The sequence below is a fragment of the Stenella coeruleoalba genome, assembly GCF_951394435.1.
Source record: "Stenella coeruleoalba genome assembly, chromosome: 6".
Taxonomy (NCBI): Eukaryota; Metazoa; Chordata; class Mammalia; order Artiodactyla; family Delphinidae; genus Stenella; species Stenella coeruleoalba.
In genome coordinates this window covers 59,890,292-59,903,340 of record NC_137151.1, presented here as the reverse complement: position 1 = coordinate 59,903,340, position 13,049 = coordinate 59,890,292, and the positions used below count along the sequence as shown (strand labels likewise).

Sequence of the window (13,049 nt, the reverse complement as noted above, 5' to 3'; positions counted from 1 at the left end):
TAGTGTATATATGGGCATATATACACTACCAAATATAAAATAGATAGCTAGTGGGAGGCAATCGCATAGCACAGGGAGATCAGCTTGGTGCTTTGTGACCAGCTAGAAGGGTGGGATAGCTAGTGTGGGAGGGAGGGAGACGCAAGAGGGAAGGTATATGGGGATAATGTGTATGTATAACTGATTTACTTCGTTATAAAGCAGAAACTAACACACCATTGTAAAGCAATTATACTCCAATAAAAACGTTAAAATAAAATTTCATTCGTATATGAGTTTCATAATCTAAATCATTGTCAAGATTTAGAATTTACTAATACTTTATTATCAACGTGATGGGTGAGATACATCATTATGGGTTTTATTTTCTCTGATTATTAAGGAGATTGAATAACTTAATTTGTTCGTGTGCCATTTGTTTTTTAATTTCTTTGAAATGCTTGTTATGTCATTTGTCCTTTATTTTATTGAGCTGTTGACTTTTTTTATTGATTTCTGGGAATTCTTTATATATTATAAATGCTAATTTTTTTTTCTTGTGTGTGTTTTGTAATTATCTTCTTTCAGTACTAGTTATAGTTTGTATTTTTCTCTATCTTACAGTGTCATTTAAGGAGTATAACGTTCCCATTTTAATAAGGTCAAATTTATTTTTCCTTTATATTTTGTGCTGCCTAACCAGATGATAGTTTTCTCTACAAATATAAAAAATTTGCTTTGGCAATATATGTTTCTAATCTTCCTGTAATTGATTTTGTGTGTGGTTTAAAGTAGCATTTATTTTTTGTTTTTATTTATTTATGAAGGGATAACTAATTATAACTACACCATTTACTAAAGAGTCCATTCTTTCCCTACTGATCTGAACATCTAGCATTCTCATTCTTTAAATCTACATGTATTCACGAGGGTCTTTGAGCACTCTCAAACTATTGCATTGGTCTATTTATCTATTCCTCCACCAATATGACACTGCTTTAAGTATTAGCTTTGTAATTAACGTTGGTATCTAATAGGGAAGCTCTCTAACTTGTTCTTTTTGGAGAATACTGGATATTTTTTATCTTTAATCTTCCATATGTATCATAGAATTAGATCATCAACCTTAATTAAAAAAAAAAAAACCTGTTGTGATTTTTGGCTGAAATTGCATTGAATCTATATAGATCAGTTTGGCTAGAATTCATATTTTTACAGAATTGATTCTTTCTACCCATACACATGCCATGCTTCTTCATTTAGTTAGGTTCTTAAATGTCTTTCAATATTTTATAGTTTTGTACATAAAGTTCTTACATATCATTTTTAGATTTATTTATGGTACCTTATTTTTTAATGTTTTTGTAAATTTATCTTTATATTAATGACATTTTTATGTCATTTTGTTATATAGATTTGTACTTGTATGCCTTCATATATTGGATTTTTAAATATTTTTTATTAATTAATTAATTTATTTATTTTTGGCTGCCGGATCTTAGTTGTGGCATGAAGGATCTTCGTTGAGGCTGTGGGATCTTTCGTGGCAGCGGATGGTCTCTTCGTTGCGGCGTGGGGGCTTCTCTCTAGTTGTGGCCTGCAGATTTTCTCTCTCTAGTTGTGGAGAGTGGGCTCCAGAGTGCGTGAGCTCTGTAGTTTGAGGCACACAACCTCTCTAGTTGAGGCACCCAGGCTCAGTAATTGTGTCGTGCAGGCACAGTTGTCCCACAGCATGTGGGATCCTTGTTTCCCAACCAGGAATCGAACCTGCATCCCTTGCACTGGAAGCCAGACTCTTTCCCACTGGACCACCAGGGAAGTCCCTTGAATATTTTTTAACCTAAGAAAATTCTTTCTTAAATTCCAACAATTGGCCAATAATATGTTACGGCTTTTCTTTGAGAGAAATCATATCATTTGCAAATAATAAGTTTAATATTTTCTTTACTAATTGGGGAGTTATATGTTATAATTTTATTAATTTAAATATTTTAACATGTATATAAAATTTAGCAAAATCTACATTTAATAAAAATCTTTACCCTTCTCTTAAATAATGCTAGCATTTAGAATGTTTAAACTCTGGTCATCCACTTCCTAATATGCTATTGTTGTACAAGATTTTTATTCTGTCATGATTTTATACCAACCCCACAAAGTAGTTATTATTATAGTTTTATAGAGAAAATATGTCTGGTTTGACATTTTCCTTCATGCAATTCCTTTTTTCATCTTAGATCTCCCTTCTTCTTGAAAGAAGTACATACTTCAGGATTTCCTTAGCTTTTAACTCTGTTTTCTTCTTCTTCTCCCCCTCTCCCTCCTACTTTTTTTCCCTAGAAACCTGAAGTGAGGGACCAAGTGAGGGACCAAGTCAAGCAATTATCTGGTTGGAAGAATATTCTAGGAAAATGAGAACAGCATTTCAAAGGCCCTGAAATGGGAACTTCTTGAAAAACAATGGGAAACTATATGATAACACTTAAGGGGGAAAAGAAGGAAAAAGGAAAGCTTTTCTAGCAACTGCATCTATAGGAGACGTGTTACTAACACCCTTCTTTCTCATTTGACACCAGAATGTGTTTTTCTTTTTATCCCTTCCAGTTTTATTCATACATAATTGACATACAGCATTGTAGAAGTTTAAGGTTCACGGCATAATGATTTGACTTATGTACATCTTGAAATGATTACCACAATAAATTTAGTGAACATCCATCATCTCATACAGATACAAAATAAAAGGAAAAAATATTCTTTCCCTGTGATAAGAACTCTTAGGATTAATTGTTTTAGTCTTCTTACTATAAAAAAGATCTTTACTTTTTCTTCTTTGAAGTTTTTGCTGGACATGTAATTCATTATGTACAGTTATTTTGCTGTTTGAAGAAATCATTTGACCGCCTTCTTTTCTCCTCGTGTTCTTCTTGAGAAACCAGTTATCTGTGCAATTATTATTTTCTGATAGTCTGTGTTATCTCTGGCTGCTTTAAAAATCTTCCAATTTCATGATTTCCCTTTGAGCCTTGTCTAATTTTTTTTTTTTAGTTATTTCATGACTTCTAATTACATTTACTGTGTTTTATCTTTTTTAGAAATTGTTTCACACTTCTGCAAATCTTCAGTCTCTAATTCCTCATCACATGAATAATTCTGTGTTTTTAAAAAAATATGCTAAATATTCTTATTTTATATTCTATATTGTTCATTCAAATATCTTTGTGAGTTTGATTATTTTAAACATTTTTTTATTTCTTTAATGTTGTATCTTATTTATTTTTGGCTGCATTGGGTCTTCATTACTGCACGCGGGCTTTCTCTAGTTGTGGCGAGCGGGGTCTACTCTTCGTTGCAGTACGTGGGCTTTTCATTGAGGTGGCTTCTCTTGTTGTGGAGCACAGGCTCTAGGTGTAGGTGTGCGGGCTTCAGTAGTTGTGGCACATGGGCTCAGTAGTTATGGGTCATGGACTCTAGAGCGCAGGCTCAGTAGTTGTGGTGCACAGGCATAGTTGCTCCGCAGCACGTGGGATCTTCCCAGACCAGTGTTCAAACCCGTCTCCCCTGCATTGTCAGGTGGATTCTTAACCACTGCACCACCAGGGGAGCCCCATGTAAGTTTAATTTTGAAGTTTTTTGTTTCTACTTATAATGTCTTTTTTCTATTTGTTTTAGTGACTTTTTAATTTATGAGACTATGTTTCTATAAATGTTATCCGTGGGAATTTTTTCAGGACTGGGTTAAAGATGGACCTTCCATAGCAGATTTGTATGCTTCTACTAGGAGCCTGGGAGGATAATTAACTGAGTGACATTTTAAACTAAACATTTGGCTTGGGGTTTTGGGAATCCAAATTGGAATTTGAATTCCAGTTCCCAAACTGTATGAGTATAGAGTGATGACTAGAAATTTCCAGGGGAAACTTTCTTCCCCAGTTTCTCTAAGTTCACTCAGAAGTAAAGCCAAAACAGTTGTAAGTGTTCTTTAAAGTGATAGGTTGTTTCTTAGGTCACTTATAAGAAGCTTTATACTTTCGGGCAATCTAGCTGTTTGAGGATAGTATCTGACCTCTACCTAACTTCGGTCCAGCTTTCTCAGATGGTGTCTTTGGCCAGGAAGTTCATCAAACACCCTCCAAAGCAAGGGCTTCAAGGCTTCCTTACTACCATAGAATCAGCTTCTAATTGTTCCTTGCCTCTTAGGAAATCTCTTATTTTCCCACTATCTTAGACATCCTTTTTCGTTTTTAATATTTTATCAAACATAGTTTGGTTTACTCTGCTGAGAAATGTTTCTTTGCACATTTAAGCTCCATATTATGAGAAATTAAAAGGCATTGTTTTTTTTTTTCTTTCTCTCTCCACAAAATGTAGGCTATTTGGGTGCATAGAAGATTGTAAGTTTAAGCAGAAGCATGGCTCTGGCACCATTCTCTTTTGGTTCAAAGTTGTGCTTTGGGCATTTATTAGTAGTATGATCTTGGGAAAGTTATTTAACCTACTTCTACCTCAGTTTCCTTATGGGGTTCATAACTGTACCTACCTTATAAAGTTGTTAAATTATTAAATGAGTTTAATAATTAGAATGCTAACTTACATATAGTATGTACTTAGTAAATGATAATAGTATTGTTGTTCTTTCTGATAAAGTGGAAAATTTTAATACTGTTTTCTTATTAGATTTGTTTGGATAGGCAGGGCTGGTTAAGTTAGGACAGGGAAAATTTATAAAATTTGACTTGTAGACTGAGTTAAAGATGAGGGTCTTATTAGTAAGGCTGTACCTTGGGAAAGGGATTCCTGTCTCAAATTGGAAGTTATATATTTTGATTCTCAGATTGCTTCCTTTAAGGGTCAAACCATTGATCTTCATGGCAGTAGGCTCACAATACAAAGTTGCCCAAACTTCTTGATAAAAATAACATGCATCTTTGTTTAAAATGCTTACTTTCAGAACCCTTCCTTTGAGATCCTGATTCAATAAGCCTATATTTTAATAACTGCCTGTAAAGGCAGAAAATCTTTACCCTCTTGTGTTCAGTAACTGGGCATGGGAAATTAAACTGACAAAAGACAGATTAACAGGAGAAAAGGTTTATTTATGCATGCAGCACTATTTATGCATGCATAAATGGAGTGGTCAGTGATGAGTACCTTAAAAAGGTGGTTAGAATTTGGGACTAATATACCTGGCTTAGTAGAGGAAAGAGAGAGAGAGAAAAGACTCCAATGGGAAGAACTAATAGGTTTCTTAGGAGAACAAACAGGAGATAAGAAAGTTTGTGATAATGTTTGTCTATACAGGTATGTAGTGTCTTTGTGTCTTCTGCCCAGCCATAAAACTCCCCCAGTAAAGGGATTTACGATAGGTTTACTCTTAGTCTCTCTCCTAAAAGTAGAAGCAACCTCAAAGAGGGAATTCACAGCAGTCCTAATTTTTCAGAAGTTTCTGCTTCTAGTCAGATAAGGGAGGCTCTGAGAAGGCTTCTTCCTGCATCTATTAAATCTCAAATGTCTTCAGGCTAAAATCATCTTTATACCAACTCTGGAGTTACAAGTGGCTCCTCAAAGGCCCTAGGAAATCTAGGAAACACAAACCTATGGCACTGGATACTAAAATAAAATGCAACATATATTCTAGTTCTGATTTCACTAAGATAATAGATCTCAAGGAAGTCATTTGCACTTCGTTACCTTTCATTTTATTCAGATAATTGTGTTGACCCTTTATCATCAGCCAGTTGAGGAAAAGTGGGTATGAAATATATATAACGAGCATTTTGACATGAAATAACAAATCCAATTGCAGCTAAGGTATAGTTTTTACTCTCCTTTTGGTGTTTGCATTTTAGTTACGTCCTCTAAATGCATCCAGCCAGATCCATAACCCTCTCTTGAATCCTCTTGTACCACAACACAATTTCCTCTTCTGTAGTTTCCCTCATACTGACCCAAACCTCCTGTTACCTTCTTAGAGAAGTTTTAAAAATGAACATCTTTAGTGACTCCACTTGGAAGGAGTATGCCATATAGAGAGTAAGCTCATAAATAGAGAGCAGCCAGATCAGCTCGTATCATGTATCACAGGGTGGTTGAATACAGTGTGAATAACAAGACTTGTCTTCTTTCACATTGTGAACAGCTTTGTGAAGAGATAAATTGTACTAGATTTCCACAACTCATAAAGCAGAAATATCTCATGCATGTTAGAATAACAGCTTTAGCCACTAACGTAAAGATACAACCTTCTGGTTTCTATCTAATATATATTTCTGATTGTACGTCACCAAATTTTTATGAGTTAAAGTTTTCACCATGGCTATCTCACTTTATTTAAAATTTTAGGACTATTAGGCACCAGATACAGATTTATTAAAATATTCAATTGAAAATATGTTCCCAAACCAATAAGAAAGTTTGCACTTTAGATATTTTCAGCCCATTTACTGACTGTTATGCATGTTTAATTGAAAAATGGATAAGATCATGTGGTTCCTGCCATTCTCATTCAAGTAATCCTGCTCCCCCAGCTCCACTTGCCCCCCAACCAACCTTACTAGAATAGAAAAATTAGAAAAGACTTTTAATAAAATGTACCTTATTTATTTGATACATTGTATCAGTTCTGATTGAGTGTAGCCCTATGGCTTATTTGTATCTAGCATTGTGAGTTCTGAGCAACGAGCAATTAGACTTCAACAATGGGATTCCAGAACATAATGGACAATATGCCAGATATTTAGTTTCAGTATCTTCATTTCTATTCACATCTCTATGTACTGTGTGATTTTTTCCTTAATTTAATTTTAGTGCCATTATTGTATCTTCTGTTTAATTTTTTTTATAGCTTGCTATAATTAAGCTTTTATTTGGAAGTCCTTTTAAAACCACTGCATCATTGTCATGGAATTGTTGGTAATATGTGATTACATTATGTTGCCTTTTGCCAGGACACTCTCGTAAATGAAGCATTCTCCTCAGAGATTTTCTTGGCTGAAAATGTAAGTAATTAAAAATGTAAACAAATATTATCTGTTACATATGCTGCAATAATAAATACTTCAGTATAATACAAGTTAATGTCTCTTTTGGGATACAGTTTAATCCTGGTACAATATGTTTTATAGATGGACAAATGGTTAAGTACTTAATATCTTATGTACTGTGGTATGCAGATGCCCAGGGCTTTTATATGTTCTCTCTTTGTGTATTTATGCATTTCTTAAGAGGCATTATTGAGAATCTTTTAGCATTATTGTTATTTTATAGCAATGCCAGCTATGAAGATGTGAAAATTCAATAAAAAATTCCCAATTAACACCCAGCATAAATGATAGTCTAGGAAAATGGGCTCTCTTTGTCTATTGATTTTAGGACAAAAGTTGATACATCCTGTTTGGAAGGCGATTTGGCAATATGTATCAAAAGCCTAAAAATGTTCATAACCTTTACCCATTAATGTATTTCCTGGAAGTTATCCTAAAATGATTGAAATGCACACAAAAGAGAGTACATAATTTTCATCATTTTATTTTCAGTATCAAGATATTGTAAATAACCTAAGCATATATCTGTAGAGAATTGGTTTAGTAGAATATAGTAAATTCATAAGATGGAATGCTGTGCAGCCATTGAAAACCAAGTTATAAGGGAAAAGCAAATGACATGATAACATAAACGTTTATATTACATGGATAAGTAACAACAATTAAAAATAGACTTAACCGAGAACAGCATTCCAATGATTATTTGCATTTGTTAAAAAGAAGTCATGTTGGGGTCCATGTAAGCAGCATCTATTGTATATTACTGATATTGTCCTCACTGAAGGAAACCACCCAAAGAAAATTATTAGATCAACTAGTTGAATAGACTGATTTTTAAAACAAACTGATTGAAATATTTAATATTATATAAACAGCTCAGACCTTTGCAAACATTTTCTCAGCCTTTAAATAATATACATGAAATGATATATTGTACTAAAAATCCAGGCAACTAGATAGAAAATCAGATTTTTAAAAGGAGATAAAATATTATCAGAGAATTCTTGTGAGATGTTTAGAAACTGTATCATTTTTTGTATAAAGATAACTTTACCTAAGTTTGGTTAAAATAGAACATGGTTTTGACTCTGGCCAAGTGAGGAGACTATTAAATTCTTTCTTCAAAATAACTATAAAACTAGATAAAAACAACTATTTTAGCACACAGAAAATTGACAGTTGCCATAAAACAATTTGAGATTTTATGCTTAAAAGTGTGCTGAATTTTGGGCAATATTATTTTGAATCTATGGCATTCTGGCTGAGGCTACTTTCTTATCCATACATACCACCACCATCCCCCCACCCCCCCACCAACTACCTCTGCTAGTATAAGATGGTTTGGCAGCTTCTTTGTAGTACACTAAATTTGAAGTGGTGGGTGGTGCCCATCCCCAGCAGCATTGTTAGTATACATGCTTTCACAAAAGCAGGTGAAAAGGGGAGGGCTAGTGATTCACCATAGTTAGTCTATGGTTGCCAGGCAAGCCTAGTTTAGTTCTGTTGAGGTTGTAAACATGCTCAGTGGAGACTAGAGAAGCTCCAAGATATTCTTACACTCTGGGCCAACCTGGAGGCTGTGCACACGCACATAGGAGACTTGAAAGGGCCCACACAGAAAGGAAAACCTGAAGCAGATCTTAAATATTCTCAACAGAAAAAAAGAAATGGTAACTATGTGATGTGATGATGTTAGCTAATGCTATAGTGGTAATCATTTTGCAGTATGTAAGTATATCAAATCAACATATTGTATGCCTTAAACTTACACAATGTTATATGTCAGTCATATCTCAGTAAAGCTGGAAAAATAAGGCGTGAAATTTGGAAATGACATAGACCTATCAGTAAAGAACAGTAGCCATACTAGCTAATCATTGATTGATTAAATTGAGATTCTCAATAAGGAGATATGTATACACACACACACAGACATATTAGGTGTATGTATACATGTATATATCTAATATGTGTGTGTATGTATATGTATGTATGTTTTAGAAATTCTGGAGTTGAAGAGTATAATAACTGAAATGAAAAACTCAGTAAACAGCTTAACAGCAGATTCAAGATGGCAGAAAAAAGAATAAGTGAACTTGAAGGTAAATCAAGAGAAATTATACAATCTGAAAAGAAAAATGAACAGTCTTAGAGACCTGTGGATCAACATCAGGTATACCAATGTATATATAATCAGAGTCATCAGAGTCCTAGAAGGACAGAAGAGAGAGAAGGGGCGGGAAAAAATAATTGAAGAAATAATGACCCAAACTCCCCAAATTTGATGAAAAACATAATCTGTCCACTCAAGAAGATTGACAAACCCAAGAAGGATAAGTAAAAGAGGTAAGATGTATATATATTAGAAGATGTGATGTATATACACATCATAAATTTTTGAAAGATAAAGGCAAAAAGAAACCTCAAATGTAGCAAGAGAAAACAACACATCACTTATGTGGGAGAATAATGACAATTAACAGCTAACATCTCATCAGAAATAATGGAGGCCAGAAGCATGGAATAACAAATACAATGTGCTGGAAGAAAAAACAAGAAAGCAAAAACAAACATAAATCTGTCAACCAAAAATTCAATATCCAGCAAAAATATTATTCAAAAATAAAAGCAAGGTTAGTGTGGAGTAGACATACTCTTCTGTATTCCTCCTTCTACATGATGCTGAAAATCTAGGAATTACATATAAAATAAACATAAGAAGAATTTGGAAAAATTTAGACAATAAGGCAACTGCCTAGAGATTTTATGCCTTAAGGACTGACATAGTAGTGTCCCTTGTGGTTGCTTCATATCTCCCAGGCTGAGTGCCAGAGAAGGTGGCAACATGGAATGACCTTAGTCTCAATAAAAGACTTCTCTTTCTAGCCAAAGAACCAAGAAGGGGGAAGTCTGGTAGGGCAAAATACTTATACAATAACCACACTACTACAGCCAAACACTATCCCCATCATAGCCAGTAAAGGTCAAGTGGAGAACCTAGACTTTCACCCTTGCCAAGCTGTAATGAGGTGCCCCAACATTCATTCCCTCCACCTCATTTCCCATTGCACTGGGGTGGTATCAGAGAAACCTTATTAGGGAGCTGGGACTTTCATCTCCATGGGGTGATAAGGAAGCCCCCAGCCTCAGTGTAAGTGGAGGACATAGGTAGCTATATGGTGCCCTTCTCCCTCCCAGTATGTAGTATCAATGTAGATCTAGTGAGAGCCTGAATTCATACTTGTGCCCAGGAGTAATAAAGAGCCCTCCCTTCCAGGGGTCATTGGAGGCAGTGTGGAGAACAAGTACTTTGACCTGAAGTAAGAAGGTGGTGCTGCCTCTTCCATTGTCACATCATTGTAGGAGGCCTGCTAAAACACAGATTAAAATAATATCAAAAGTCTTATATAATAATTCACAAAATGTCTAGATTTCAACTGTAAGTTACTTATACAAATAACCATGCAGATGTCAACATGAATAAGAAAAGATGATCTTAATGGATGCTAACATCAAGGTGACACAGATGTTAGTGTTATCTGACAATAATTTTAAGGCAGTTAACCAAAAATACTTCAACTAGCAATTATGAATTTGCTTGAAACAAATTAAAAAATGGAAAGTCACATCAAAGACATAGAAAGACTCAGAAAAGAAATAAAAGGAAAAAGAACCAAATGGAAATTTTAGTACATTTAGGACATTTTAGAACATTGTGTAAAAAATCACAATAACTGAAATAAAAACTCAGTGAATGAGCTTAATAGTAGGAGGGAGAGAACAGAAGAAAGAATTAGCCTGAGGACAGCAAAATAGAAACTATCCAATCTGAACAACAGAGAAAATAGACTGAAAAAATGAGCAGAACCTTAAGAAAGTGTACTATAACAAAAGATCTAATATTTGTGTCATTGTAGTCCCAGAGAGAGGAGAAAAATAAATGTGTCTAAAAGAGCATTCAAAAAATAATAGCTGAAAAAGTCCCAAATTTTGTAAGAGACATAAACTTTCAGATTAAAGAACTGAGCAAACTGCAAACAAGATAAACTCAAGTAAATCCACACCAAGACACATCTTTGTCAAATTTCTGAAAACTAAAAGAAAAAAATCTTGAAAGCAGCCAGAGAGAAGTCATGCAATTCCTAGAGGGAAGAAACAAACCAAATGATGATGAATTTCTCACAAGAAACCATGGAGGTCAGAGGAAGTGGCACAATATTTTTCAAGAGCTGAAAGGAAAGAACTGTCAACTCAGAATTTTATATCCAGTTAAAATATCCTTCACAAATAAAGAGTAGATAAAAAAATTCTCAGATTCTGAGAAAACCTATCCTATATGAATGGCTAAAAGAAGTTCTCTAAGCAGAAAGGAAATGATAAAAGAAGGAACCTTGGGACATCAGGAAAGAAGAAAAAATAACAGATGAAACGAAATATGTAACAGATTTTGCTACTCTGCTTGAATTTCTAAATTATGTTAGATGATTTAAGGAAAATTTATAATACTATCTAATGTAATTACATTAAATAAAAATGGTCAAATGCATCAATTAAAAGATAGATTGGTAGAGTGGACAAAACAACCAACCAAATTATATGCTATCCACAATAATCTCATTTTAACTATATTCATATAGGTGGGATAAAAGTAAAAGGATGGAAACAGATAAACCATGCAAACATTACAAAAGAAAGCAGGAGTAGGTAATATCAAATAAAGTAGATTTCAGAACAAAACAAATTACCTGGAAGAGATAAAGACAGAGGTAATTCCATCAAGAAAAAATATTATTCCTAAATGTGAGTGCACCAAATACAAAAACTGCAATATGTGTGAAGAAAAAGTAATAAAATTAAAGGGAGAAATATCCAAATTCACAATTATACTTGGAGATTTCAACACTCTCTCTCAACAAATAATAGAAACACTAACGATAAATATGATATAAAAGAATTTAATAACATCAGTAAGATCTAGTTGATATGTATAGAATGCTGCACCCAACAACTGAGAATACACCTGCTTTTCAAGTGTCCTCAGAACATATACCAAGATAGACCATATCCTGGGCAATAAATAAATAAATCTGTCCCAACAATTTAAAAGAATTGAAATTATACAGAGTTTTTTGACCACAATGTTAGATATCAGTAACAGAAGGATGACAGGAATATTGCCAAACACTTAGAAAGTACAACTCACACTTCTAAAAAATTCATAGGTCAAACAAGAATTCTCAGTGTAAATGTAAAATAGTCCATTAAATTGAATGAAAATGAAAACACAGAACATCAAAATTTGGGGGCAGCAACTAAAGCAGTGCTGAGAGGGGAATTTATAACACAAATTTCTTACATTAGAAAAGAAGAAATTTCTGATCTAAGCTCTCCCATAGAGAAACTAGGAAAAAAAATCTATAATCTAAGCTGTTCCATTAAAAAATGAGAAACCTAGGAGAACATAGATGCAAAGCAAGCAAAAAGAAAGGAAATAATAAAGAGCAGAAGTTAATGAAATGGAAAAAATAAGGAAAATCAATAAAACAAATAGCTCTTCTTTGAAAAAATCAATATGTTTGACCAACCTCTAGCAGGACTGACAAAGAAATAGAAAGAGAGGACCCAAATTATTAATATTAGGAATGAAATAGGGCATGTTACTACAGACTTTTCAGACATCAAAAGGATAATAAGGAAGTACTACGGATAGCTCTACAAACATAAATTTGATTCATTTAGATGAAATGGACTAATTCCTTAGAAAACGTAAACTGCCACAACTCACTCAATATAAAACAGATCGTTTGAGTAGTTCTATAACTATTAAGGAAGTTGAATTCACAATTAAACCTCCTGAAAAAGAATTCTCTCATTTTACTGGTTTCACTGGAGAATTCTACTAAATGTTTAAAAAGGATTTGTCACCAATTTCACACAATATATGCCAGAAAATAGAAGATGAAGGAATATTTATCAGTTCATTTTATGAAGTAGGATTACCCTGATAGCAAAACCAGACAAAGATAA

At 33.7% G+C, this 13,049-nt stretch overlaps 1 long non-coding RNA gene across 1 annotated transcript in view; it reads left to right on the top strand.

The window, feature by feature from the left end:
- The first annotated feature begins 6,925 nt into the window (after nucleotides 1-6,925).
- LOC307188094 overlaps nucleotides 6,926-13,049 on the top strand; it is a 49,330-nt gene continuing 43,206 nt past the window's right edge. Inside the window, exon 1 of the long non-coding RNA XR_013828802.1 lies at nucleotides 6,926-6,977. This is a non-coding gene — a long non-coding RNA (uncharacterized lncRNA). The remainder of the gene's footprint in view (nucleotides 6,978-13,049) is intronic.